Source organism: Salmo salar, chromosome 07 (genome assembly GCF_965601325.2).
Source record: "Salmo salar chromosome 07, fSalSal1, whole genome shotgun sequence".
NCBI lineage: Eukaryota > Metazoa > Chordata > Actinopteri > Salmoniformes > Salmonidae > Salmo > Salmo salar.
In genome coordinates, this window is record NC_138297.1 from 28,172,246 (window position 1) to 28,199,757 (window position 27,512).

General features: G+C 41.1%; 22 non-coding genes across 22 annotated transcripts; all 22 read left to right on the forward strand.

Annotated features, from left to right (window-relative positions):
* The first annotated feature begins 840 nt into the window (after positions 1–840).
* Positions 841–914, forward strand: trnan-guu (transfer RNA asparagine (anticodon GUU)). Its single transcript has one exon. It is a non-coding gene; the product is annotated as a tRNA-Asn (tRNA).
* Positions 915–2,027: 1,113 nt separating this feature from the next.
* On the forward strand, positions 2,028–2,101 carry trnan-guu (transfer RNA asparagine (anticodon GUU)). The gene has a single exon. It is a non-coding gene; the product is annotated as a tRNA-Asn (tRNA).
* A 1,113-nt stretch (positions 2,102–3,214) lies between these two features.
* On the forward strand, positions 3,215–3,288 carry trnan-guu (transfer RNA asparagine (anticodon GUU)). The gene has a single exon. It is a non-coding gene; the product is annotated as a tRNA-Asn (tRNA).
* A 1,113-nt stretch (positions 3,289–4,401) lies between these two features.
* On the forward strand, positions 4,402–4,475 carry trnan-guu (transfer RNA asparagine (anticodon GUU)). The gene has a single exon. It is a non-coding gene; the product is annotated as a tRNA-Asn (tRNA).
* Positions 4,476–5,588: 1,113 nt separating this feature from the next.
* Positions 5,589–5,662, forward strand: trnan-guu (transfer RNA asparagine (anticodon GUU)). The gene has a single exon. It is a non-coding gene; the product is annotated as a tRNA-Asn (tRNA).
* A 1,113-nt stretch (positions 5,663–6,775) lies between these two features.
* On the forward strand, positions 6,776–6,849 carry trnan-guu (transfer RNA asparagine (anticodon GUU)). The gene has a single exon. It is a non-coding gene; the product is annotated as a tRNA-Asn (tRNA).
* Positions 6,850–7,962: 1,113 nt separating this feature from the next.
* Positions 7,963–8,036, forward strand: trnan-guu (transfer RNA asparagine (anticodon GUU)). Its single transcript has one exon. It is a non-coding gene; the product is annotated as a tRNA-Asn (tRNA).
* A 1,113-nt stretch (positions 8,037–9,149) lies between these two features.
* Positions 9,150–9,223, forward strand: trnan-guu (transfer RNA asparagine (anticodon GUU)). The gene has a single exon. It is a non-coding gene; the product is annotated as a tRNA-Asn (tRNA).
* Positions 9,224–10,336: 1,113 nt separating this feature from the next.
* On the forward strand, positions 10,337–10,410 carry trnan-guu (transfer RNA asparagine (anticodon GUU)). The gene has a single exon. It is a non-coding gene; the product is annotated as a tRNA-Asn (tRNA).
* A 2,300-nt stretch (positions 10,411–12,710) lies between these two features.
* Positions 12,711–12,784, forward strand: trnan-guu (transfer RNA asparagine (anticodon GUU)). The gene has a single exon. It is a non-coding gene; the product is annotated as a tRNA-Asn (tRNA).
* A 1,115-nt stretch (positions 12,785–13,899) lies between these two features.
* trnan-guu (transfer RNA asparagine (anticodon GUU)) lies at positions 13,900–13,973 on the forward strand. The gene has a single exon. It is a non-coding gene; the product is annotated as a tRNA-Asn (tRNA).
* Positions 13,974–15,086: 1,113 nt separating this feature from the next.
* trnan-guu (transfer RNA asparagine (anticodon GUU)) lies at positions 15,087–15,160 on the forward strand. Its single transcript has one exon. It is a non-coding gene; the product is annotated as a tRNA-Asn (tRNA).
* Positions 15,161–16,273: 1,113 nt separating this feature from the next.
* trnan-guu (transfer RNA asparagine (anticodon GUU)) lies at positions 16,274–16,347 on the forward strand. The gene has a single exon. It is a non-coding gene; the product is annotated as a tRNA-Asn (tRNA).
* A 1,113-nt stretch (positions 16,348–17,460) lies between these two features.
* On the forward strand, positions 17,461–17,534 carry trnan-guu (transfer RNA asparagine (anticodon GUU)). The gene has a single exon. It is a non-coding gene; the product is annotated as a tRNA-Asn (tRNA).
* A 1,113-nt stretch (positions 17,535–18,647) lies between these two features.
* trnan-guu (transfer RNA asparagine (anticodon GUU)) lies at positions 18,648–18,721 on the forward strand. Its single transcript has one exon. It is a non-coding gene; the product is annotated as a tRNA-Asn (tRNA).
* A 1,113-nt stretch (positions 18,722–19,834) lies between these two features.
* Positions 19,835–19,908, forward strand: trnan-guu (transfer RNA asparagine (anticodon GUU)). Its single transcript has one exon. It is a non-coding gene; the product is annotated as a tRNA-Asn (tRNA).
* A 1,111-nt stretch (positions 19,909–21,019) lies between these two features.
* On the forward strand, positions 21,020–21,093 carry trnan-guu (transfer RNA asparagine (anticodon GUU)). The gene has a single exon. It is a non-coding gene; the product is annotated as a tRNA-Asn (tRNA).
* Positions 21,094–22,206: 1,113 nt separating this feature from the next.
* trnan-guu (transfer RNA asparagine (anticodon GUU)) lies at positions 22,207–22,280 on the forward strand. Its single transcript has one exon. It is a non-coding gene; the product is annotated as a tRNA-Asn (tRNA).
* A 1,113-nt stretch (positions 22,281–23,393) lies between these two features.
* trnan-guu (transfer RNA asparagine (anticodon GUU)) lies at positions 23,394–23,467 on the forward strand. Its single transcript has one exon. It is a non-coding gene; the product is annotated as a tRNA-Asn (tRNA).
* A 1,113-nt stretch (positions 23,468–24,580) lies between these two features.
* trnan-guu (transfer RNA asparagine (anticodon GUU)) lies at positions 24,581–24,654 on the forward strand. The gene has a single exon. It is a non-coding gene; the product is annotated as a tRNA-Asn (tRNA).
* A 1,113-nt stretch (positions 24,655–25,767) lies between these two features.
* Positions 25,768–25,841, forward strand: trnan-guu (transfer RNA asparagine (anticodon GUU)). Its single transcript has one exon. It is a non-coding gene; the product is annotated as a tRNA-Asn (tRNA).
* Positions 25,842–26,954: 1,113 nt separating this feature from the next.
* Positions 26,955–27,028, forward strand: trnan-guu (transfer RNA asparagine (anticodon GUU)). The gene has a single exon. It is a non-coding gene; the product is annotated as a tRNA-Asn (tRNA).
* The last annotated feature ends 484 nt before the right edge of the window (positions 27,029–27,512 follow it).

Consider the following 27,512-nt stretch of genomic DNA (forward strand, 5'->3'; position numbering starts at 1 on the left):
TGGCGCAATTGGTTAGCGCCTTAGGCCGTTGGTTTAAAGGTTGGTGATTTGAGCCCACCCAGAGATGCTATCTTTCCATTTATAGTGATGTGGAAAGACCTTCCTGGATTTACAGTAAGCTCGCTTTTGACCTGCTTTGTTTCCTATTGTCACATGTGATTGGTGTGTTGTTGAACATGAAAGATGACAAGTTCCTATACCTGCTGCTATACTATACCAAAATGGCTGTCAATGGTCTCTGATATTATGTTACTCAATAGCTTGATCATTCTGTGTTCTCCATGGAACATATCATTTATTCATATTAATCCGGCAAGTATGACAATGTAAATGATGTCAATCTGGCATGAAAACCCTTAGCATTTAAATGTATTTCGCTTGAAGGACAATGTTGGTCCAGTATGTGTGTGTTTGTGTGAATATGTGTGCCTATACTCCATGAAAGTGACTCGCCATTACATCATTCTTCCGGGGTCAGTCCCCTAATTATTTTGAAAGGGCTTGGCGATCATATATTACATTCGTGAAAACGCAGTTGTTTAATATATATATTTATCAAATTATATTTGTGATTGTGGCTGAATTTACACCTGCCAGATGCCTTTTTATATAATGTTGCGCTGACGAACATTGTGCTACATTTTTGCCCTTTTAAAGCCATTCAAAAAGCTAACAAACGTTAGAAAACTACAGGGCTACTTCCTTGAAAATGTTGCGGCACTTTCGATGCACGTTGACACAACCATTGGAACAAAGTGTTGTTGTTTCGTAAACTCCATGTACAGTTGGATGAGATCACGGATTGCCAGCGATCAAGTGTCAGGGTGAGACACACTACAAGTCTCTGTGGCGCAATTGGTTAGCGCGTTAGACTGTTAATCTAAAGGTTGGTGGTTCGAGCCCACCCAGGGACGTGAGTTTCCAGTTTGTTATGCTCCATGATGCGGATGTGACATCCTGGACCTGTAATGAGATTCCCTGTTACTTTGTCCTGCTGAGAGTCAATGCCAACACAAGCCTCTCTAGTGCAATCAGTTAGTGTGTTTGACAGTCTATCTAAAGATTGGTGCTTCGACACCACCCATGGATGACATTTTTCAGATTGTAGCGATGTGAAACTTCCTGACTTGTAGTGAGCTTCCATGAGACTTTGGCCTGCTGAGGGTCAATATAATCACAAGTCTCTGTGGCGCAATTGGTTAGCGCCTTAGGCTGTTGGTTTAAAGGTTGGTGATTTGAGCCCACCCAGAGATGCTATCTTTCCATTTATAGTGATGTGGAAAGACCTTCCTGGATTTACAGTAAGCTCGCTTTTGACCTGCTTTGTTTCCTATTGTCACATGTGATTGGTGTGTTGTTGAACATGAAAGATGACAAGTTCCTATACCTGCTGCTATACTATACCAAAATGGCTGTCAATGGTCTCTGATATTATGTTACTCAATACCTTGATCATTCTGTGTTCTCCATGGAACATATCATTTATTCATATTAATCCGGCAAGTATGACAATGTAAATGATGTCAATCTGGCATGAAAACCCTTAGCATTTCAATGTATTTCGCTTGAAGGACAATGTTGGTCCAGTATGTGTGTGTTTGTGTGAATATGTGTGCCTATACTCCATGAAAGTGACTCGCCATTACATCATTCTTCCGGGGTCAGTCCCCTAATTATTTTGAATGGGCTTGGCGATCATATATTACATTCGTGAAAACGCAGTTGTTTAATATATATATTTATCAAATTATATTTGTGATCGTGGCTGAATTTACTCCTGCCAGATGCCTTTTTATATAATGTTGCGCTGACGAACATTGTGCTACATTTTTGCCCTTTTAAAGCCATTCAAAAAGCTAACAAACGTTAGAAAACTACAGGGCTACTTCCTTGAAAATGTTGCGGCACTTTCCATGCACGTTGATACAACCATTGGAACAAAGTGTTGTTGTTTCGTAAACTCCATGTACAGTTGGATGAGATCACGGATGGCCAGCGATCAAGTGTTAGGGTCAGACACACAACAAGTCTCTGTGGCGCAATTGGTTAGGGCGTTAGACTGTTAATCTAAAGGTTGGTGGTTCGAGCCCACCCAGGGACGTGAGTTTTCAGTTTGTTATGCTCCATGATGCGGATGTGACATTCTGGACCTGTAGTGAGATTCCCTGTTACTTTGTCCTGCTGAGAGTCAATGCCAACACAAGCCTCTCTAGTGCAATCAGTTAGTGTGTTTGACAATCTATCTAAAGATTGGTCCTTCGACACCACCCATGGATGACTTTTTTCAGATTGTAGCGATGTGAAACTTCCTGACTTGTAGTGAGCTTCCATGAGACTTTGGCCTGCTGAGGGTCAAAATAATCACAAGTCTCTGTGGTGCAATTGCTTAGCGCCTTAGGCCGTTGGTTTAAAAGTTGGTGATTTGAGCCCACCCAGAGATGCTATCTTTCCATTTATAGTGATGTGGAAAGACCTTCCTGGATTTACAGTAAGCTCGCTTTTGACCTGCTTTGTTTCCTATTGTCACATGTGATTGGTGTGTTGTTGAACATGAAAGATGACAAGTTCCTATACCTGCTGCTATACTATACCAAAATGGCTGTCAATGGTCTCTGATATTATGTTACTCAATAGCTTGATCATTCTGTGTTCTCCATGGAACATATCATTTATTCATATTAATCCGGCAAGTATGACAATGTAAATGATGTCAATCTGGCATGAAAACCCTTAGCATTTAAATGTATTTCGCTTGAAGGACAATGTTGGTCCAGTATGTGTGTGTTTGTGTGAATATGTGTGCCTATACTCCATGAAAGTGACTCGCCATTACATCATTCTTCCGGGGTCAGTCCCCTAATTATTTTGAATGGGCTTGGCGATCATATATTACATTCGTGAAAACGCAGTTGTTTAATATATATATTTATCAAATTATATTTGTGATTGTGGCTGAATTTACACCTGCCAGATGCCTTTTTATATAATGTTGCGCTGACGAACATTGTGCTACATTTTTGCCCTTTTAAAGCCATTCAAAAAGCTAACAAACGTTAGAAAACTACAGGGCTACTTCCTTGAAAATGTTGCGGCACTTTCGATGCACGTTGACACAACCATTGGAACAAAGTGTTGTTGTTTCGTAAACTCCATGTACAGTTGGATGAGATCACGGATTGCCAGCGATCAAGTGTCAGGGTCAGACACACAACAAGTCTCTGTGGCGCAATTGGTTAGCGCGTTAGACTGTTAATCTAAAGGTTGGTGGTTCGAGCCCACCCAGGGACGTGAGTTTTCAGTTTGTTGTGCTCCATGATGCGGATGTGACATCCTGGACCTGTAATGAGATTCCCTGTTACTTTGTCCTGCTGAGAGTCAATGCCAACACAAGCCTCTCTAGTGCAATCAGTTAGTGTGTTTGACAATCTATCTAAAGATTGGTGCTTCGACACCACCCATGGATGACATTTTTCAGATTGTAGCGAAGTGAAACTTCCTGACTTGTAGTGAGCTTCCATGAGACTTTGGCCTGCTGAGGGTCAATATAATCACAAGTCTCTGTGGCGCAATTGGTTAGCGCCTTAGGCCTTTGGTTTAAAGGTTGGTGATTTGAGCCCACCCAGAGATGCTATCTTCCCATTTATAGTGATGTGGAAAGACCTTCCTGGATTTACAGTAAGCTCGCTTTTGACCTGCTTTGTTTCCTATTGTCACATGTGATTGGTGTGTTGTTGAACATGAAAGATGACAAGTTCCTATACCTGCTGCTATACTATACCAAAATGGCTGTCAATGGTCTCTGATATTATGTTACTCAATAGCTTGATCATTCTGTGTTCTCCATGGAACATATCATTTATTCATATTAATCCGGCAAGTATGACAATGTAAATGATGTCAATCTGGCATGAAAACCCTTAGCATTTAAATGTATTTCGCTTGAAGGACAATGTTGGTCCAGTATGTGTGTGTTTGTGTGAATATGTGTGCCTATACTCCATGAAAGTGACTCGCCATTACATCATTCTTCCGGGGTCAGTCCCCTAATTATTTTGAATGGGCTTGGCGATCATATATTACATTCGTGAAAACGCAGTTGTTTAATATATATATTTATCAAATTATATTTGTGATTGTGGCTGAATTTACTCCTGCCAGATGCCTTTTTATATAATGTTGCGCTGACGAACATTGTGCTACATTTTTGCCCTTTTAAAGCCATTCAAAAAGCTAACAAACGTTAGAAAACTACAGGGCTACTTCCTTGAAAATGTTGCGGCACTTTCCATGCACGTTGATACAACCATTGGAACAAAGTGTTGTTGTTTCGTAAACTCCATGTACAGTTGGATGAGATCACGGATGGCCAGCGATCAAGTGTTAGGGTCAGACACACAACATGTCTCTGTGGCGCAATTAGTTAGCGCGTTAGACTGTTAATCTAAAGGTTGGTGGTTCGAGCCCACCCAGGGACGTGAGTTTCCAGTTTGTTATGCTCCATGATGCGGATGTGACATCCTGGACCTGTAATGAGATTCCCTGTTACTTTGTCCTGCTGAGAGTCAATGCCAACACAAGCCTCTCTAGTGCAATCAGTTAGTGTGTTTGACAATCTATCTAAAGATTGGTGCTTCGACACCACCCATGGATGACATTTTTCAGATTGTAGCGATGTGAAACTTCCTGACTTGTAGTGAGCTTCCATGAGACTTTGGCCTGCTGAGGGTCAATATAATCACAAGTCTCTGTGGCGCAATTGGTTAGCGCCTTAGGCCTTTGGTTTAAAGTTTGGTGATTTGAGCCCACCCAGAGATGCTATCTTCCCATTTATAGTGATGTGGAAAGACCTTCCTGGATTTACAGTAAGCTCGCTTTTGACCTGCTTTGTTTCCTATTGTCACATGTGATTGGTGTGTTGTTGAACATGAAAGATGACAAGTTCCTATACCTGCTGCTATACTATACCAAAATGGCTGTCAATGGTCTCTGATATTATGTTACTCAATAGCTTGATCATTCTGTGTTCTCCATGGAACATATCATTTATTCATATTAATCCGGCAAGTATGACAATGTAAATGATGTCAATCTGGCATGAAAACCCTTAGCATTTAAATGTATTTCGCTTGAAGGACAATGTTGGTCCAGTATGTGTGTGTTTGTGTGAATATGTGTGCCTATACTCCATGAAAGTGACTCGCCATTACATCATTCTTCCGGGGTCAGTCCCCTAATTATTTTGAATGGGCTTGGCGATCATATATTACATTCGTGAAAACGCAGTTGTTTAATATATATATTTATCAAATTATATTTGTGATTGTGGCTGAATTTACTCCTGCCAGATGCCTTTTTATATAATGTTGCGCTGACGAACATTGTGCTACATTTTTGCCCTTTTAAAGCCATTCAAAAAGCTAACAAACGTTAGAAAACTACAGGGCTACTTCCTTGAAAATGTTGCGGCACTTTCCATGCACGTTGATACAACCATTGGAACAAAGTGTTGTTGTTTCGTAAACTCCATGTACAGTTGGATGAGATCACGGATGGCCAGCGATCAAGTGTTAGGGTCAGACACACAACATGTCTCTGTGGCGCAATTAGTTAGCGCGTTAGACTGTTAATCTAAAGGTTGGTGGTTCGAGCCCACCCAGGGACGTGAGTTTCCAGTTTGTTATGCTCCATGATGCGGATGTGACATCCTGGACCTGTAATGAGATTCCCTGTTACTTTGTCCTGCTGAGAGTCAATGCCAACACAAGCCTCTCTAGTGCAATCAGTTAGTGTGTTTGACAATCTATCTAAAGATTGGTGCTTCGACACCACCCATGGATGACATTTTTCAGATTGTAGCGATGTGAAACTTCCTGACTTGTAGTGAGCTTCCATGAGACTTTGGCCTGCTGAGGGTCAATATAATCACAAGTCTCTGTGGCGCAATTGGTTAGCGCCTTAGGCCTTTGGTTTAAAGTTTGGTGATTTGAGCCCACCCAGAGATGCTATCTTCCCATTTATAGTGATGTGGAAAGACCTTCCTGGATTTACAGTAAGCTCGCTTTTGACCTGCTTTGTTTCCTATTGTCACATGTGATTGGTGTGTTGTTGAACATGAAAGATGACAAGTTCCTATACCTGCTGCTATACTATACCAAAATGGCTGTCAATGGTCTCTGATATTATGTTACTCAATAGCTTGATCATTCTGTGTTCTCCATGGAACATATCATTTATTCATATTAATCCGGCAAGTATGACAATGTAAATGATGTCAATCTGGCATGAAAACCCTTAGCATTTAAATGTATTTCGCTTGAAGGACAATGTTGGTCCAGTATGTGTGTGTTTGTGTGAATATGTGTGCCTATACTCCATGAAAGTGACTCGCCATTACATCATTCTTCCGGGGTCAGTCCCCTAATTATTTTGAATGGGCTTGGCGATCATATATTACATTCGTGAAAACGCAGTTGTTTAATATATATATTTATCAAATTATATTTGTGATTGTGGCTGAATTTACTCCTGCCAGATGCCTTTTTATATAATGTTGCGCTGACGAACATTGTGCTACATTTTTGCCCTTTTAAAGCCATTCAAAAAGCTAACAAACGTTAGAAAACTACAGGGCTACTTCCTTGAAAATGTTGCGGCACTTTCCATGCACGTTGATACAACCATTGGAACAAAGTGTTGTTGTTTCGTAAACTCCATGTACAGTTGGATGAGATCACGGATGGCCAGCGATCAAGTGTTAGGGTCAGATACACAACAAGTCTCTGTGGCGCAATTGGTTAGCGCGTTAGACTGTTAATCTAAAGGTTGGTGGTTCGAGCCCACCCAGGGACGTGAGTTTTCAGTTTGTTATGCTCCATGATGCGGATGTGACATCCTGGACCTGTAATGAGATTCCCTGTTACTTTGTCCTGCTGAGAGTCAATGCCAACACAAGCCTCTCTAGTGCAATCAGTTAGTGTGTTTGACAGTCTATCTAAAGATTGGTGCTTCGACACCACCCATGGATGACATTTTTCAGATTGTAGCGATGTGAAACTTCCTGACTTGTAGTGAGCTTCCATGAGACTTTGGCCTGCTGAGGGTCAATATAATCACAAGTCTCTGTGGCGCAATTGGTTAGCGCCTTAGGCTGTTGGTTTAAAGGTTGGTGATTTGAGCCCACCCAGAGATGCTATCTTTCCATTTATAGTGATGTGGAAAGACCTTCCTGGATTTACAGTAAGCTCGCTTTTGACCTGCTTTGTTTCCTATTGTCACATGTGATTGGTGTGTTGTTGAACATGAAAGATGACAAGTTCCTATACCTGCTGCTATACTATACCAAAATGGCTGTCAATGGTCTCTGATATTATGTTACTCAATAGCTTGATCATTCTGTGTTCTCCATGGAACATATCATTTATTCATATTAATCCGGCAAGTATGACAATGTAAATGATGTCAATCTGGCATGAAAACCCTTAGCATTTCAATGTATTTCGCTTGAAGGACAATGTTGTTCCAGTATGTGTGTGTTTGTGAGAATATGTGTGCCTATACTCCATGAAAGTGACTCGCCATTACATCATTCTTCCGGGGTCTGTCCCCTAATTATTTTGAATGGGCTTGGCGATCATATATTACATTCGTGAAAACGCAGTTGTTTAATATATATATTTATCAAATTATATTTGTGATCGTGGCTGAATTTACTCCTGCCAGATGCCTTTTTATATAATGTTGCGCTGACGAACATTGTGCTACATTTTTGCCCTTTTAAAGCCATTCAAAAAGCTAACAAACGTTAGAAAACTACAGGGCTACTTCCTTGAAAATGTTGCGGCACTTTCCATGCACGTTGATACAACCATTGGAACAAAGTGTTGTTGTTTCGTAAACTCCATGTACAGTTGGATGAGATCACGGATGGCCAGCGATCAAGTGTTAGGGTCAGACACACAACAAGTCTCTGTGGCGCAATTGGTTAGCGCGTTAGACTGTTAATCTAAAGGTTGGTGGTTCGAGCCCACCCAAGGACGTGAGTTTTCAGTTTGTTATGCTCCATGATGCGGATGTGACATCCTGGACCTGTAATGAGATTCCCTGTTACTTTGTCCTGCTGAGAGTCAATGCCAACACAAGCCTCTCTAGTGCAATCAGTTAGTGTGTTTGACAATCTATCTAAAGATTGGTGCTTCGACACCACCCATGGATGACATTTTTCAGATTGTAGCGATGTGAAACTTCCTGACTTGTAGTGAGCTTCCATGAGACTTTGGCCTGCTGAGGGTCAATATAATCACAAGTCTCTGTGGCGCAATTGGTTAGCGCCTTAGGCCGTTGGTTTAAAAGTTGGTGATTTGAGCCCACCCAGAGATGCTATCTTTCCATTTATAGTGATGTGGAAAGACCTTCCTGGATTTACAGTAAGCTCGCTTTTGACCTGCTTTGTTTCCTATTGTCACATGTGATTGGTGTGTTGTTGAACATGAAAGATGACAAGTTCCTATACCTGCTGCTATACTATACCAAAATGGCTGTCAATGGTCACTGATATTATGTTACTCAATAGCTTGATCATTCTGTGTTCTCCATGGAACATATCATTTATTCATATTAATCCGGCAAGTATGACAATGTAAATGATGTCAATCTGGCATGAAAACCCTTAGCATTTAAATGTATTTCGCTTGAAGGACAATGTTGGTCCAGTATGTGTGTGTTTGTGTGAATATGTGTGCCTATACTCCATGAAAGTGACTCGCCATTACATCATTCTTCCGGGGTCAGTCCCCTAATTATTTTGAATGGGCTTGGCGATCATATATTACATTCGTGAAAACGCAGTTGTTTAATATATATATTTATCAAATTATATTTGTGATTGTGGCTGAATTTACTCCTGCCAGATGCCTTTTTATATAATGTTGCGCTGACGAACATTGTGCTACATTTTTGCCCTTTTAAAGCCATTCAAAAAGCTAACAAACGTTAGAAAACTACAGGGCTACTTCCTTGAAAATGTTGTGGCACTTTCCATGCACGTTGATACAACCATTGGAACAAAGTGTTGTTGTTTCGTAAACTCCATGTACAGTTGGATGAGATCACGGATGGCCAGCGATCAAGTGTTAGGGTCAGACACACAACAAGTCTCTGTGGCGCAATTGGTTAGCGCGTTAGACTGTTAATCTAAAGGTTGGTGGTTCGAGCCCACCCAGGGACGTGAGTTTTCAGTTTGTTATGCTCCATGATGCGGATGTGACATCCTGGCCCTGTAATGAGATTCCCTGTTACTTTGTCCTGCTGAGAGTCAATGCCAACACAAGCCTCTCTAGTGCAATCAGTTAGTGTGTTTGACAATCTATCTAAAGATTGGTGCTTCGACACCACCCATGGATGACATTTTTCAGATTGTAGCGATGTGAAACTTCCTGACTTGTAGTGAGCTTCCATGAGACTTTGGCCTGCTGAGGGTCAATATAATCACAAGTCTCTGTGGCGCAATTGGTTAGCGCCTTAGGCTGTTGGTTTAAAGGTTGGTGATTTGAGCCCACCCAGAGATGCTATCTTTCCATTTATAGTGATGTGGAAAGACCTTCCTGGATTTACAGTAAGCTCGCTTTTGACCTGCTTTGTTTCCTATTGTCACATGTGATTGGTGTGTTGTTGAACATGAAAGATGACAAGTTCCTATACCTGCTGTTATACTATACCAAAATGGCTGTCAATGGTCACTGATATTATGTTACTCAATAGCTTGATCATTCTGTGTTCTCCATGGAACATATCATTTATTCATATTAATCCGGCAAGTATGACAATGTAAATGATGTCAATCTGGCATGAAAACCCTTAGCATTTAAATGTATTTCGCTTGAAGGACAATGTTGGTCCAGTATGTGTGTGTTTGTGTGAATATGTGTGCCTATACTCCATGAAAGTGACTCGCCATTACATCATTCTTCCGGGGTCAGTCCCCTAATTATTTTGAATGGGCTTGGCGATCATATATTACATTCGTGAAAACGCAGTTGTTTAATATATATATTTATCAAATTATATTTGTGATTGTGGCTGAATTTACTCCTGCCAGATGCCTTTTTATATAATGTTGCGCTGACGAACATTGTGCTACATTTTTGCCCTTTTAAAGCCATTCAAAAAGCTAACAAACGTTAGAAAACTACAGGGCTACTTCCTTGAAAATGTTGCGGCACTTTCGATGCACGTTGACACAACCATTGGAACAAAGTGTTGTTGTTTCGTAAACTCCATGTACAGTTGGATGAGATCACGGATTGCCAGCGATCAAGTGTCAGGGTCAGACACACAACAAGTCTCTGTGGCGCAATTGGTTAGCGCGTTAGACTGTTAATCTAAAGGTTGGTGGTTTGAGCCCACCCAGGGACGTGAGTTTTCAGTTTGTTGTGCTCCATGATGCGGATGTGACATCCTGGACCTGTAATGAGATTCCCTGTTACTTTGTCCTGCTGAGAGTCAATGCCAACACAAGCCTCTCTAGTGCAATCAGTTAGTGTGTTTGACAATCTATCTAAAGATTGGTGCTTCGACACGACCCATGGATGACATTTTTCAGATTGTAGCGATGTGAAACTTCCTGACTTGTAGTGAGCTTCCATGAGACTTTGGCCTGCTGAGGGTCAATATAATCACAAGTCTCTGTGGCGCAATTGGTTAGCGCCTTAGGCCGTTGGTTTAAAAGTTGGTGATTTGAGCCCACCCAGAGATGTTATCTTTCCATTTATAGTGATGTGGAAAGACCTTCCTGGATTTACAGTAAGCTCGCTTTTGACCTGCTTTGTTTCCTATTGTCACATGTGATTGGTGTGTTGTTGAACATGAAAGATGACAAGTTCCTATACCTGCTGCTATACTATACCAAAATGGCTGTCAATGGTCACTGATATTATGTTACTCAATAGCTTGATCATTCTGTGTTCTCCATGGAACATATCATTTATTCATATTAATCCGGCAAGTATGACAATGTAAATGATGTCAATCTGGCATGAAAACCCTTAGCATTTAAATGTATTTCGCTTGAAGGACAATGTTGGTCCAGTATGTGTGTGTTTGTGTGAATATGTGTGCCTATACTCCATGAAAGTGACTCGCCATTACATCATTCTTCCGGGGTCAGTCCCCTAATTATTTTGAATGGGCTTGGCGATCATATATTACATTCGTGAAAACGCAGTTGTTTAATATATATATTTATCAAATTATATTTGTGATTGTGGCTGAATTTACTCCTGCCAGATGCCTTTTTATATAATGTTGCGCTGACGAACATTGTGCTACATTTTTGCCCTTTTAAAGCCATTCAAAAAGCTAACAAACGTTAGAAAACTACAGGGCTACTTCCTTGAAAATGTTGCGACACTTTCCATGCACGTTGATACAACCATTGGAACAAAGTGTTGTTGTTTCGTAAACTCCATGTACAGTTGGATGAGATCACGGATGGCCAGCGATCAAGTGTTAGGGTCAGACACACAACAAGTCTCTGTGGCGCAATTGGTTACCGTGTTAGACTGTTAATCGAAAGTTTGGTGGTTCGAGCCCACCCAGGGACGTGAGTTTTCAGTTTGTTATGCTCCATGATGCGGATGTGACATCCTGGACCTGTAATGAGATTCCCTGTTACTTTGTCCTGCTGAGAGTCAATGCCAACACAAGCCTCTCTAGTGCAATCAGTTAGTGTGTTTGACAATCTATCTAAAGATTGGTGCTTCGACACGACCCATGGATGACATTTTTCAGATTGTAGCGATGTGAAACTTCCTGACTTGTAGTGAGCTGCCATGAGACTTTGGCCTGCTGAGGGTCAATATAATCACAAGTCTCTGTGGCTCAATTGGTTAGCGCCTTAGGCCGTTGGTTTAAAGGTTGGTGATTTGAGCCCACCCAGAGATGCTATCTTTCCATTTATAGTGATGTGGAAAGACCTTCCTGGATTTACAGTAAGCTCGCTTTTGACCTGCTTTGTTTCCTATTGTCACATGTGATTGGTGTGTTGTTGAACATGAAAGATGACAAGTTCCTATACCTGCTGCTATACTATACCAAAATGGCTGTCAATGGTCACTGATATTATGTTACTCAATAGCTTGATCATTCTGTGTTCTCCATGGAACATATCATTTATTCATATTAATCCGGCAAGTATGACAATGTAAATGATGTCAATCTGGCATGAAAACCCTTAGCATTTCAATGTATTTCGCTTGAAGGACAATGTTGGTCCAGTATGTGTGTGTTTGTGTGAATATGTGTGCCTATACTCCATGAAAGTGACTCGCCATTACATCATTCTTCCGGGGTCAGTCCCCTAATTATTTTGAATGGGCTTGGCGATCATATATTACATTCGTGAAAACGCAGTTGTTTAATATATATATTTATCAAATTATATTTGTGATTGTGGCTGAATTTACTCCTGCCAGATGCCTTTTTATATAATGTTGCGCTGACGAACATTGTGCTACATTTTTGCCCTTTTAAAGCCATTCAAAAAGCTAACAAACGTTAGAAAACTACAGGGCTACTTCCTTGAAAATGTTGTGACACTTTCCATGCACGTTGATACAACCATTGGAACAAAGTGTTGTTGTTTCGTAAACTCCATGTACAGTTGGATGAGATCACGGATGGCCAGCGATCAAGTGTTAGGGTCAGACACACAACAAGTCTCTGTGGCGCAATTGGTTAGCGCGTTAGACTGTTAATCTAAAGGTTGGTGGTTCGAGCCCACCCAGGGACGTGAGTTTTCAGTTTGTTATGCTCCATGATGCGGATGTGACATCCTGGACCTGTAATGAGATTCCCTGTTACTTTGTCCTGCTGAGAGTCAATGCCAACACAAGCCTCTCTAGTGCAATCAGTTAGTGTGTTTGACAATCTATCTAAAGATTGGTGCTTCGACACCACCCATGGATGACATTTTTCAGATTGTAGCGATGTGAAACTTCCTGACTTGTAGTGAGCTTCCATGAGACTTTGGACTGCTGAGTGTCAATATAATCACAAGTCTCTGTGGCGCAATTGGTTAGCGCCTTAGGCTGTTGGTTTAAAGGTTGGTGATTTGAGCCCACCCAGAGATGCTATCTTTCCATTTATAGTGATGTGGAAAGACCTTCCTGGATTTACAGTAAGCTCGCTTTTGACCTGCTTTGTTTCCTATTGTCACATGTGATTGGTGTGTTGTTGAACATGAAAGATGACAAGTTCCTATACCTGCTGTTATACTATACCAAAATGGCTGTCAATGGTCACTGATATTATGTTACTCAATAGCTTGATCATTCTGTGTTCTCCATGGAACATATCATTTATTCATATTAATCCGGCAAGTATGACAATGTAAATGATGTCAATCTGGCATGAAAACCCTTAGCATTTAAATGTATTTCGCTTGAAGGACAATGTTGGTCCAGTATGTGTGTGTTTGTGTGAATATGTGTGCCTATACTCCATGAAAGTGACTCGCCATTACATCATTCTTCCGGGGTCAGTCCCCTAATTATTTTGAATGGGCTTGGCGATCATATATTACATTCGTGAAAACGCAGTTGTTTAATATATATATATTTATCAAATTATATTTGTGATTGTGGCTGAATTTACTCCTGCCAGATGCCTTTTTATATAATGTTGCGCTGACGAACATTGTGCTACATTTTTGCCCTTTTAAAGCCATTCAAAAAGCTAACTAACGTTAGAAAACTACAGGGCTACTTCCTTGAAAATGTTGCGGCACTTTCCATGCACGTTGATACAACCATTGGAACAAAGTGTTGTTGTTTCGTAAACTCCATGTACAGTTGGATGAGATCACGGATGGCCAGCGATCAAGTGTTAGGGTCAGACACACAACAAGTCTCTGTGGCGCAATTGGTTAGCGCGTTAGACTGTTAATCTAAAGGTTGGTGGTTCGAGCCCACCCAGGGACGTGAGTTTTCAGTTTGTTATGCTCCATGATGCGGATGTGACATCCTGGACCTGTAATGAGATTCCCTGTTACTTTGTCCTGCTGAGAGTCAATGCCAACACAAGCCTCTCTAGTGCAATCAGTTAGTGTGTTTGACAATCTATCTAAAGATTGGTGCTTCGACACCACCCATGGATGACATTTTTCAGATTGTAGCGATGTGAAACTTCCTGACTTGTAGTGAGCTTCCATGAGACTTTGGCCTGCTGAGGGTCAATATAATCACAAGTCTCTGTGGCGCAATTGGTTAGCGCCTTAGGCTGTTGGTTTAAAGGTTGGTGATTTGAGCCCACCCAGAGATGCTATCTTTCCATTTATAGTGATGTGGAAAGACCTTCCTGGATTTACAGTAAGCTCGCTTTTGACCTGCTTTGTTTCCTATTGTCACATGTGATTGGTGTGTTGTTGAACATGAAAGATGACAAGTTCCTATACCTGCTGTTATACTATACCAAAATGGCTGTCAATGGTCACTGATATTATGTTACTCAATAGCTTGATCATTCTGTGTTCTCCATGGAACATATCATTTATTCATATTAATCCGGCAATTATGACAATGTAAATGATGTCAATCTGGCATGAAAACCCTTAGCATTTAAATGTATTTCGCTTGAAGGACAATGTTGGTCCAGTATGTGTGTGTTTGTGTGAATATGTGTGCCTATACTCCATGAAAGTGACTCGCCATTACATCATTCTTCCGGGGTCAGTCCCCTAATTATTTTGAATGGGCTTGGCGATCATATATTACATTCGTGAAAACGCAGTTGTTTAATATATATATTTATCAAATTATATTTGTGATTGTGGCTGAATTTACTCCTGCCAGATGCCTTTTTATATAATGTTGCGCTGACGAACATTGTGCTACATTTTTGCCCTTTTAAAGCCATTCAAAAAGCTAACAAACGTTAGAAAACTACAGGGCTACTTCCTTGAAAATGTTGCGACACTTTCCATGCACGTTGATACAACCATTGGAACAAAGTGTTGTTGTTTCGTAAACTCCATGTACAGTTGGATGAGATCACGGATGGCCAGCGATCAAGTGTTAGGGTCAGAGAATTAACAAGTCTCTGTGGCGCAATTGGTTAGCGCGTTAGACTGTTAATCTAAAGGTTGGTGGTTCGAGCCCACCCAGGGACGTGAGTTTTCAGTTTGTTATGCTCCATGATGCGGATGTGACATCCTGGACCTGTAATGAGATTCCCTGTTACTTTGTCCTGCTGAGAGTCAATGCCAACACAAGCCTCTCTAGTGCAATCAGTTAGTGTGTTTGACAGTCTATCTAAAGATTGGTGCTTCGACACCACCCATGGATGACATTTTTCAGATTGTAGCGATGTGAAACTTCCTGACTTGTAGTGAGCTTCCATGAGACTTTGGCCTGCTGAGGGTCAATATAATCACAAGTCTCTGTGGCGCAATTGGTTAGCGCCTTAGGCTGTTGGTTTAAAGGTTGGTGATTTGAGCCCACCCAGAGATGCTATCTTTCCATTTATAGTGATGTGGAAAGACCTTCCTGGATTTACAGTAAGCTCGCTTTTGACCTGCTTTGTTTCCTATTGTCACATGTGATTGGTGTGTTGTTGAACATGAAAGATGACAAGTTCCTATACCTGCTGCTATACTATACCAAAATGGCTGTCAATGGTCTCTGATATTATGTTACTCAATAGCTTGATCATTCTGTGTTCTCCATGGAACATATCATTTATTCATATTAATCCGGCAAGTATGACAATGTAAATGATGTCAATCTGGCATGAAAACCCTTAGCATTTCAATGTATTTCGCTTGAAGGACAATGTTGGTCCAGTATGTGTGTGTTTGTGTGAATATGTGTGCCTATACTCCATGAAAGTGACTCGCCATTACATCATTCTTCCGGGGTCAGTCCCCTAATTATTTTGAATGGGCTTGGCGATCATATATTACATTCGTGAAAACGCAGTTGTTTAATATATATATTTATCAAATTATATTTGTAATCGTGGCTGAATTTACTCCTGCCAGATGCCTTTTTATATAATGTTGCGCTGACGAACATTGTGCTACATTTTTGCCCTTTTAAAGCCATTCAAAAAGCTAACAAACGTTAGAAAACTACAGGGCTACTTCCTTGAAAATGTTGCGGCACTTTCCATGCACGTTGATACAACCATTGGAACAAAGTGTTGTTGTTTCGTAAACTCCATGTACAGTTGGATGAGATCACGGATGGCCAGCGATCAAGTGTTAGGGTCAGACACACAACAAGTCTCTGTGGCGCAATTGGTTAGCGCGTTAGACTGTTAATCTAAAGGTTGGTGGTTCGAGCCCACCCAGGGACGTGAGTTTTCAGTTTGTTATGCTCCATGATGCGGATGTGACATCCTGGACCTGTAATGAGATTCCCTGTTACTTTGTCCTGCTGAGAGTCAATGCCAACACAAGCCTCTCTAGTGCAATCAGTTAGTGTGTTTGACAATCTATCTAAAGATTGGTGCTTCGACACCACCCATGGATGACATTTTTCAGATTGTAGCGATGTGAAACTTCCTGACTTGTAGTGAGCTTCCATGAGACTTTGGCCTGCTGAGGGTCAATATAATCACAAGTCTCTGTGGCGCAATTGGTTAGCGCCTTAGGCCGTTGGTTTAAAAGTTGGTGATTTGAGCCCACCCAGAGATGCTATCTTTCCATTTATAGTGATGTGGAAAGACCTTCCTGGATTTACAGTAAGCTCGCTTTTGACCTGCTTTGTTTCCTATTGTCACATGTGATTGGTGTGTTGTTGAACATGAAAGATGACAAGTTCCTATACCTGCTGCTATACTATACCAAAATGGCTGTCAATGGTCACTGATATTATGTTACTCAATAGCTTGATCATTCTGTGTTCTCCATGGAACATATCATTTATTCATATTAATCCGGCAAGTATGACAATGTAAATGATGTCAATCTGGCATGAAAACCCTTAGCATTTCAATGTATTTCGCTTGAAGGACAATGTTGGTCCAGTATGTGTGTGTTTGTGTGAATATGTGTGCCTATACTCCATGAAAGTGACTCGCCATTACATCATTCTTCCGGGGTCAGTCCCCTAATTATTTTGAATGGGCTTGGCGATCATATATTACATTCGTGAAAACGCAGTTGTTTAATATATATATTTATCAAATTATATTTGTAATCGTGGCTGAATTTACTCCTGCCAGATGCCTTTTTATATAATGTTGCGCTGACGAACATTGTGCTACATTTTTGCCCTTTTAAAGCCATTCAAAAAGCTAACAAACGTTAGAAAACTACAGGGCTACTTCCTTGAAAATGTTGCGGCACTTTCCATGCACGTTGATACAACCATTGGAACAAAGTGTTGTTGTTTCGTAAACTCCATGTACAGTTGGATGAGATCACGGATGGCCAGCGATCAAGTGTTAGGGTCAGACACACAACAAGTCTCTGTGGCGCAATTGGTTAGCGCGTTAGACTGTTAATCTAAAGGTTGGTGGTTCGAGCCCACCCAGGGACGTGAGTTTTCAGTTTGTTATGCTCCATGATGCGGATGTGACATCCTGGACCTGTAATGAGATTCCCTGTTACTTTGTCCTGCTGAGAGTCAATGCCAACACAAGCCTCTCTAGTGCAATCAGTTAGTGTGTTTGACAATCTATCTAAAGATTGGTGCTTCGACACGACCCATGGATGACATTTTTCAGATTGTAGCGATGTGAAACTTCCTGACTTGTAGTGAGCTTCCATGAGACTTTGGCCTGCTGAGGGTCAATATAATCACAAGTCTCTGTGGCGCAATTGGTTAGCGCCTTAGGCTGTTGGTTTAAAGGTTGGTGATTTGAGCCCACCCAGAGATGCTATCTTTCCATTTATAGTGATGTGGAAAGACCTTCCTGGATTTACAGTAAGCTCGCTTTTGACCTGCTTTGTTTCCTATTGTCACATGTGATTGGTGTGTTGTTGAACATGAAAGATGACAAGTTCCTATACCTGCTGTTATACTATACCAAAATGGCTGTCAATGGTCACTGATATTATGTTACTCAATAGCTTGATCATTCTGTGTTCTCCATGGAACATATCATTTATTCATATTAATCCGGCAATTATGACAATGTAAATGATGTCAATCTGGCATGAAAACCCTTAGCATTTAAATGTATTTCGCTTGAAGGACAATGTTGGTCCAGTATGTGTGTGTTTGTGTGAATATGTGTGCCTATACTCCATGAAAGTGACTCGCCATTACATCATTCTTCCGGGGTCAGTCCCCTAATTATTTTGAATGGGCTTGGCGATCATATATTACATTCGTGAAAACGCAGTTGTTTAATATATATATTTATCAAATTATATTTGTGATTGTGGCTGAATTTACTCCTGCCAGATGCCTTTTTATATAATGTTGCGCTGACGAACATTGTGCTACATTTTTGCCCTTTTAAAGCCATTCAAAAAGCTAACAGACGTTAGAAAACTACAGGGCTACTTCCTTGAAAATGTTGCGGCACTTTCGATGCACGTTGACACAACCATTGGAACAAAGTGTTGTTGTTTCGTAAACTCCATGTACAGTTGGATGAGATCACGGATGGCCAGCGATCAAGTGTTAGGGTCAGACACACAACAAGTCTCTGTGGCGCAATTGGTTAACGCGTTAGACTGTTAATCTAAAGGTTGGTGGTTCGAGCCCACCCAGGGACGTGAGTTTTCAGTTTGTTGTGCTCCATGATGCGGATGTGACATCCTGGACCAGTAATGAGATTCCCTGTTACTTTGTCCTGCTGAGAGTCAATGCCAACACAAGCCTCTCTAGTGCAATCAGTTAGTGTGTTTGACAATCTATCTAAAGATTGGTGCTTCGACACCACCCATGGATGACATTTTTCAGATTGTAGCGAAGTGAAACTTCCTGACTTGTAGTGAGCTTCCATGAGACTTTGGCCTGCTGAGGGTCAATATAATCACATGTCTCTGTGGCGCAATTGGTTAGCGCCTTAGGCCGTTGGTTTAAAGGTTGGTGATTTGAGCCCACCCAGAGATGCTATCTTTCCATTTATAGTGATGTGGAAAGACCTTCCTGGATTTACAATAAGCTCGCTTTTGACCTGCTTTGTTTCCTATTGTCACATGTGATTGGTGTGTTGTTGAACATGAAAGATGACAAGTTCCTATACCTGCTGCTATACTATACCAAAATGGCTGTCAATGGTCTCTGATATTATGTTACTCAATAGCTTGATCATTCTGTGTTCTCCATGGAACATATCATTTATTCATATTAATCCGGCAAGTATGACAATGTAAATGATGTCAATCTGGCATGAAAACCCTTAGCATTTAAATGTATTTCGCTTGAAGGACAATGTTGGTCCAGTATGTGTGTGTTTGTGTGAATATGTGTGCCTATACTCCATGAAAGTGACTCGCCATTACATCATTCTTCCGGGGTCAGTCCCCTAATTATTTTGAATGGGCTTGGCGATCATATATTACATTCGTGAAAACGCAGTTGTTTAATATATATATTTATCAAATTATATTTGTGATTGTGGCTGAATTTACACCTGCCAGATGCCTTTTTATGTAATGTTGCGCTGACGAACATTGTGCTACATTTTTGCCCTTTTAAAGCCATTCAAAAAGCTAACAAACGTTAGAAAACTACAGGGCTACTTCCTTGAAAATGTTGCGGCACTTTCGATGCACGTTGACACAACCATTGGAACAAAGTGTTGTTGTTTCGTAAACTCCATGTACAGTTGGATGAGATCACGGATTGCCAGCGATCAAGTGTCAGGGTCAGACACACGACAAGTCTCTGTGGCGCAATTGGTTAGCGCGTTAGACTGTTAATCTAAAGGTTGGTGGTTCGAGCCCACCCAGGGACGTGAGTTTTCAGTTTGTTGTGCTCCATGATGCGGATGTGACATCCTGGACCTGTAATGAGATTCCCTGTTACTTTGTCCTGCTGAGAGTCAATGCCAACACAAGCCTCTCTAGTGCAATCAGTTAGTGTGTTTGACAATCTATCTAAAGATTGGTGCTTCGACACCACCCATGGATGACATTTTTCAGATTGTAGCGATGTGAAACTTCCTGACTTGTAGTGAGCTTCCATGAGACTTTGGCCTGCTGAGGGTCAATATAATTATAAGTCTCTGTGGCGCAATTGGTTAGCGCCTTAGGCCGTTGGTTTAAAGGTTGGTGATTTGAGCCCACCCAGAGATGCTATCTTTCCATTTATAGTGATGTGGAAAGACCTTCCTGGATTTACAGAAAGCTCGCTTTTGACCTGCTTTGTTTCCTATTGTCACATGTGATTGGTGTGTTGTTGAACATGAAAGATGACAAGTTCCTATACCTGCTGCTATACTATACCAAAATGGCTGTCAATGGTCTCTGATATTATGTTACTCAATAGCTTGATCATTCTGTGTTCTCCATGGAACATATCATTTATTCATATTAATCCGGCAAGTATGACAATGTAAATGATGTCAATCTGGCATGAAAACCCTTAGCATTTAAATGTATTTCGCTTGAAGGACAATGTTGGTCCAGTATGTGTGTGTTTGTGTGAATATGTGTGCCTATACTCCATGAAAGTGACTCGCCATTACATCATTCTTCCGGGGTCAGTCCCCTAATTATTTTGAATGGGCTTGGCGATCATATATTAAATTCGTGAAAACGCAGTTGTTTAATATATATATTTATCAAATTATATTTGTGATTGTGGCTGAATTTACTCCTGCCAGATGCCTTTTTATATAATGTTGTGCTGACGAACATTGTGCTACATTTTTCCCTTTTAAAGCCATTCAAAAAGCTAAAAACGTTAGAAAACTACAGGGCTACTTCCTTGAAAATGTTGCGGCACTTTCCATGCACGTTGATACAACCATTGGAACAAAGTGTTGTTGTTTCGTAAACTCCATGTACAGTTGGATGAGATCACGGATGGCCAGCGATCAAGTGTTAAGGTCAGACACACAACAAGTCTCTGTGGCGCAATTGGTTAGGGCGTTAGACTGTTAATCTAAAGGTTGGTGGTTCGAGCCCACCCAGGGACGTGAGTTTTCAGTTTGTTATGCTCCATGATGCGGATGTGACATCCTGGACCTGTAGTGAGATTCCCTGTTACTTTGTCCTGCTGAGAGTCAATGCCAACACAAGCCTCTCTAGTGCAATCAGTTAGTGTGTTTGACAATCTATCTAAAGATTGGTGCTTCGACACCACCCATGGATGACATTTTTCAGATTGTAGCGATGTGAAACTTCCTGACTTGTAGTGAGCTTCCATGAGACTTTGGCCTGCTGAGGGTCAATATAATCACAAGTCTCTGTGGCGCAATTGGTTAGCGCCTTAGGCCGTTGGTTTAAAAGTTGGTGATTTGAGCCCACCCAGAGATGCTATCTTTCCATTTATAGTGATGTGGAAAGACCTTCCTGGATTTACAGTAAGCTCGCTTTTGACCTGCTTTGTTTCCTATTGTCACATGTGATTGGTGTGTTGTTGAACATGAAAGATGACAAGTTCCTATACCTGCTGCTATACTATACCAAAATGGCTGTCAATGGTCTCTGATATTATGTTACTCAATAGCTTGATCATTCTGTGTTCTCCATGGAACATATCATTTATTCATATTAATCCGGCAAGTATGACAATGTAAATGATGTCAATCTGGCATGAAAACCCTTAGCATTTAAATGTATTTCGCTTGAAGGACAATGTTGGTCCAGTATGTGTGTGTTTGTGTGAATATGTGTGCCTATACTCCATGAAAGTGACTCGCCATTACATCATTCTTCCGGGGTCAGTCCCCTAATTATTTTGAAAGGGCTTGGCGATCATATATTACATTCGTGAAAACGCAGTTGTTTAATATATATATTTATCAAATTATATTTGTGATTGTGGCTGAATTTACACCTGCCAGATGCCTTTTTATATAATGTTGCGCTGACGAACATTGTGCTACATTTTTGCCCTTTTAAAGCCATTCAAAAAGCTAACAAACGTTAGAAAACTACAGGGCTACTTCCTTGAAAATGTTGCGGCACTTTCGATGCACGTTGACACAACCATTGGAACAAAGTGTTGTTGTTTCGTAAACTCCATGTACAGTTGGATGAGATCACGGATTGCCAGCGATCAAGTGTCAGGGTGAGACACACTACAAGTCTCTGTGGCGCAATTGGTTAGCGCGTTAGACTGTTAATCTAAAGGTTGGTGGTTCGAGCCCACCCAGGGACGTGAGTTTCCAGTTTGTTATGCTCCATGATGCGGATGTGACATCCTGGACCTGTAATGAGATTCCCTGTTACTTTGTCCTGCTGAGAGTCAATGCCAACACAAGCCTCTCTAGTGCAATCAGTTAGTGTGTTTGACAGTCTATCTAAAGATTGGTGCTTCGACACCACCCATGGATGACATTTTTCAGATTGTAGCGATGTGAAACTTCCTGACGTGTAGTGAGCTTCCATGAGACTTTGGCCTGCTGAGGGTCAATATAATCACAAGTCTCTGTGGCGCAATTGGTTAGCGCCTTAGGCTGTTGGTTTAAAGGTTGGTGATTTGAGCCCACCCAGAGATGCTATCTTTCCATTTATAGTGATGTGGAAAGACCTTCCTGGATTTACAGTAAGCTCGCTTTTGACCTGCTTTGTTTCCTATTGTCACATGTGATTGGTGTGTTGTTGAACATGAAAGATGACAAGTTCCTATACCTGCTGCTATACTATACCAAAATGGCTGTCAATGGTCTCTGATATTATGTTACTCAATAGCTTGATCATTCTGTGTTCTCCATGGAACATATCATTTATTCATATTAATCCGGCAAGTATGACAATGTAAATGATGTCAATCTGGCATGAAAACCCTTAGCATTTAAATGTATTTCGCTTGAAGGACAATGTTGGTCCAGTATGTGTGTGTTTGTGTGAATATGTGTGCCTATACTCCATGAAAGTGACTCGCCATTACATCATTCTTCCGGGGTCAGTCCCCTAATTATTTTGAATGGGCTTGGCGATCATATATTACATTCGTGAAAACGCAGTTGTTTAATATATATATTTATCAAATTATATTTGTGATTGTGGCTGAATTTACACCTGCCAGATGCCTTTTTATATAATGTTGCGCTGACGAACATTGTGCTACATTTTTGCCCTTTTAAAGCCATTCAAAAAGCTAACAAACGTTAGAAAACTACAGGGCTACTTCCTTGAAAATGTTGCGGCACTTTCGATGCACGTTGACACAACCATTGGAACAAAGTGTTGTTGTTTCGTAAACTCCATGTACAGTTGGATGAGATCACGGATTGCCAGCGATCAAGTGTCAGGGTCAGACACACAACAAGTCTCTGTGGCGCAATTGGTTAGCGCGTTAGACTGTTAATCTAAAGGTTGGTGGTTCGAGCCCACCCAGGGACGTGAGTTTTCAGTTTGTTGTGCTCCATGATGCGGATGTGACATCCTGGACCTGTAATGAGATTCCCTGTTACTTTGTCCTGCTGAGAGTCAATGCCAACACAAGCCTCTCTAGTGCAATCAGTTAGTGTGTTTGACAATCTATCTAAAGATTGGTGCTTCGACACCACCCATGGATGACATTTTTCAGATTGTAGCGAAGTGAAACTTCCTGACTTGTAGTTAGCTTCCATGAGACTTTGGCCTGCTGAGGGTCAATATAATCACAAGTCTCTGTGGCGCAATTGGTTAGCGCCTTAGGCCTTTGGTTTAAAGGTTGGTGATTTGAGCCCACCCAGAGATGCTATCTTCCCATTTATAGTGATGTGGAAAGACCTTCCTGGATTTACAGTAAGCTCGCTTTTGACCTGCTTTGTTTCCTATTGTCACATGTGATTGGTGTGTTGTTGAACATGAAAGATGACAAGTTCCTATACCTGCTGCTATACTATACCAAAATGGCTGTCAATGGTCTCTGATATTATGTTACTCAATAGCTTGATCATTCTGTGTTCTCCATGGAACATATCATTTATTCATATTAATCCGGCAAGTATGACAATGTAAATGATGTCAATCTGGCATGAAAACCCTTAGCATTTAAATGTATTTCGCTTGAAGGACAATGTTGGTCCAGTATGTGTGTGTTTGTGTGAATATGTGTGCCTATACTCCATGAAAGTGACTCGCCATTACATCATTCTTCCGGGGTCAGTCCCCTAATTATTTTGAATGGGCTTGGCGATCATATATTACATTCGTGAAAACGCAGTTGTTTAATATATATATTTATTAAATTATATTTGTGATTGTGGCTGAATTTACTCCTGCCAGATGCCTTTTTATATAATGTTGCGCTGACGAACATTGTGCTACATTTTTGCCCTTTTAAAGCCATTCAAAAAGCTAACAAACGTTAGAAAACTACAGGGCTACTTCCTTGAAAATGTTGCGGCACTTTCCATGCACGTTGATACAACCATTGGAACAAAGTGTTGTTGTTTCGTAAACTCCATGTACAGTTGGATGAGATCACGGATGGCCAGCGATCAAGTGTTAGGGTCAGACACACAACAAGTCTCTGTGGCGCAATTAGTTAGCGCGTTAGACTGTTAATCTAAAGGTTGGTGGTTCGAGCCCACCCAGGGACGTGAGTTTCCAGTTTGTTATGCTCCATGATGCGGATGTGACATCCTGGACCTGTAATGAGATTCCCTGTTACTTTGTCCTGCTGAGAGTCAATGCCAACACAAGCCTCTCTAGTGCAATCAGTTAGTGTGTTTGACAATCTATCTAAAGATTGGTGCTTCGACACCACCCATGGATGACATTTTTCAGATTGTAGCGATGTGAAACTTCCTGACTTGTAGTGAGCTTCCATGAGACTTTGGCCTGCTGAGGGTCAATATAATCACAAGTCTCTGTGGCGCAATTGGTTAGCGCCTTAGGCTGTTGGTTTAAAGGTTGGTGATTTGAGCCCACCCAGAGATGCTATCTTTCCATTTATAGTGATGTGGAAAGACCTTCCTGGATTTACAGTAAGCTCGCTTTTGACCTGCTTTGTTTCCTATTGTCACATGTGATTGGTGTGTTGTTGAACATGAAAGATGACAAGTTCCTATACCTGCTGCTATACTATACCAAAATGGCTGTCAATGGTCTCTGATATTATGTTACTCAATAGCTTGATCATTCTGTGTTCTCCATGGAACATATCATTTATTCATATTAATCCGGCAAGTATGACAATGTAAATGATGTCAATCTGGCATGAAAACCCTTAGCATTTCAATGTATTTCGCTTGAAGGACAATGTTGGTCCAGTATGTGTGTGTTTGTGTGAATATGTGTGCCTATACTCCATGAAAGTGACTCGCCATTACATCATTCTTCCGGGGTCAGTCCCCTAATTATTTTGAATGGGCTTGGCGATCATATATTACATTCGTGAAAACGCAGTTGTTTAATATATATATTTATCAAATTATATTTGTGATTGTGGCTGAATTTACTCCTGCCAGATGCCTTTTTATATAATGTTGCGCTGACGAACATTGTGCTACATTTTTGCCCTTTTAAAGCCATTCAAAAAGCTAACTAACGTTAGAAAACTACAGGGCTACTTCCTTGAAAATGTTGCGGCACTTTCGATGCACGTTGACACAACCATTGGAACAAAGTGTTGTTGTTTCGTAAACTCCATGTACAGTTGGATGAGATCACGGATTGCCAGCGATCAAGTGTCAGGGTCAGACACACAACAAGTCTCTGTGGCGCAATTGGTTAGCGCGTTAGACTGTTAATCTAAAGGTTGGTGGTTCGAGCCCACCCAGGGACGTGAGTTTTCAGTTTGTTGTGCTCCATGATGCGGATGTGACATCCTGGACCTGTAATGAGATTCCCTGTTACTTTGTCCTGCTGAGAGTCAATGCCAACACAAGCCTCTCTAGTGCAATCAGTTAGTGTGTTTGACAATCTATCTAAAGATTGGTGCTTCGACACCACCCATGGATGACATTTTTCAGATTGTAGCGATGTGAAACTTCCTGACTTGTAGTGAGCTTCCATGAGACTTTGGCCTGCTGAGGGTCAATATAATTATAAGTCTCTGTGGCGCAATTGGTTAGCGCCTTAGGCCGTTGGTTTAAAGGTTGGTGATTTGAGCCCACCCAGAGATGCTATCTTTCCATTTATAGTGATGTGGAAAGACCTTCCTGGATTTACAGTAAGCTCGCTTTTCACCTGCTTTGTTTCCTATTGTCACATGTGATTGGTGTGTTGTTGAACATGAAAGATGACAAGTTCCTATACCTGCTGCTATACTATACCAAAATGGCTGTCAATGGTCTCTGATATTATGTTACTCAATAGCTTGATCATTCTGTGTTCTCCATGGAACATATCATTTATTCATATTAATCCGGCAAGTATGACAATGTAAATGATGTCAATCTGGCATGAAAACCCTTAGCATTTAAATGTATTTCGCTTGAAGGACAATGTTGGTCCAGTATGTGTGTGTTTGTGTGAATATGTGTGCCTATACTCCATGAAAGTGACTCGCCATTACATCATTCTTCCGGGGTCAGTCCCCTAATTATTTTGAATGGGCTTGGCGATCATATATTACATTCGTGAAAACGCAGTTGTTTAATATATATATTTATCAAATTATATTTGTGATTGTGGCTGAATTTACTCCTGCCAGATGCCTTTTTATATAATGTTGCGCTGACGAACATTGTGCTACATTTTTGCCCTTTTAAAGCCATTCAAAAAGCTAACAAACGTTAGAAAACTACAGGGCTACTTCCTTGAAAATGTTGCGGCACTTTCCATGCACGTTGATACAACCATTGGAACAAAGTGTTGTTGTTTCGTAAACTCCATGTACAGTTGGATGAGATCACGGATGGCCAGCGATCAAGTGTTAGGGTCAGACACACAACAAGTCTCTGTGGCGCAATTAGTTAGCGCGTTAGACTGTTAATCTAAAGGTTGGTGGTTCGAGCCCACCCAGGGACGTGAGTTTCCAGTTTGTTATGCTCCATGATGCGGATGTGACATCCTGGACCTGTAATGAGATTCCCTGTTACTTTGTCCTGCTGAGAGTCAATGCCAACACAAGCCTCTCTAGTGCAATCAGTTAGTGTGTTTGACAATCTATCTAAAGATTGGTGCTTCGACACCACCCATGGATGACATTTTTCAGATTGTAGCGATGTGAAACTTCCTGACTTGTAGTGAGCTTCCATGAGACTTTGGCCTGCTGAGGGTCAATATAATCACAAGTCTCTGTGGCGCAATTGGTTAGCGCCTTAGGCTGTTGGTTTAAAGGTTGGTGATTTGAGCCCACCCAGAGATGCTATCTTTCCATTTATAGTGATGTGGAAAGACCTTCCTGGATTTACAGTAAGCTCGCTTTTGACCTGCTTTGTTTCCTATTGTCACATGTGATTGGTGTGTTGTTGAACATGAAAGATGACAAGTTCCTATACCTGCTGCTATA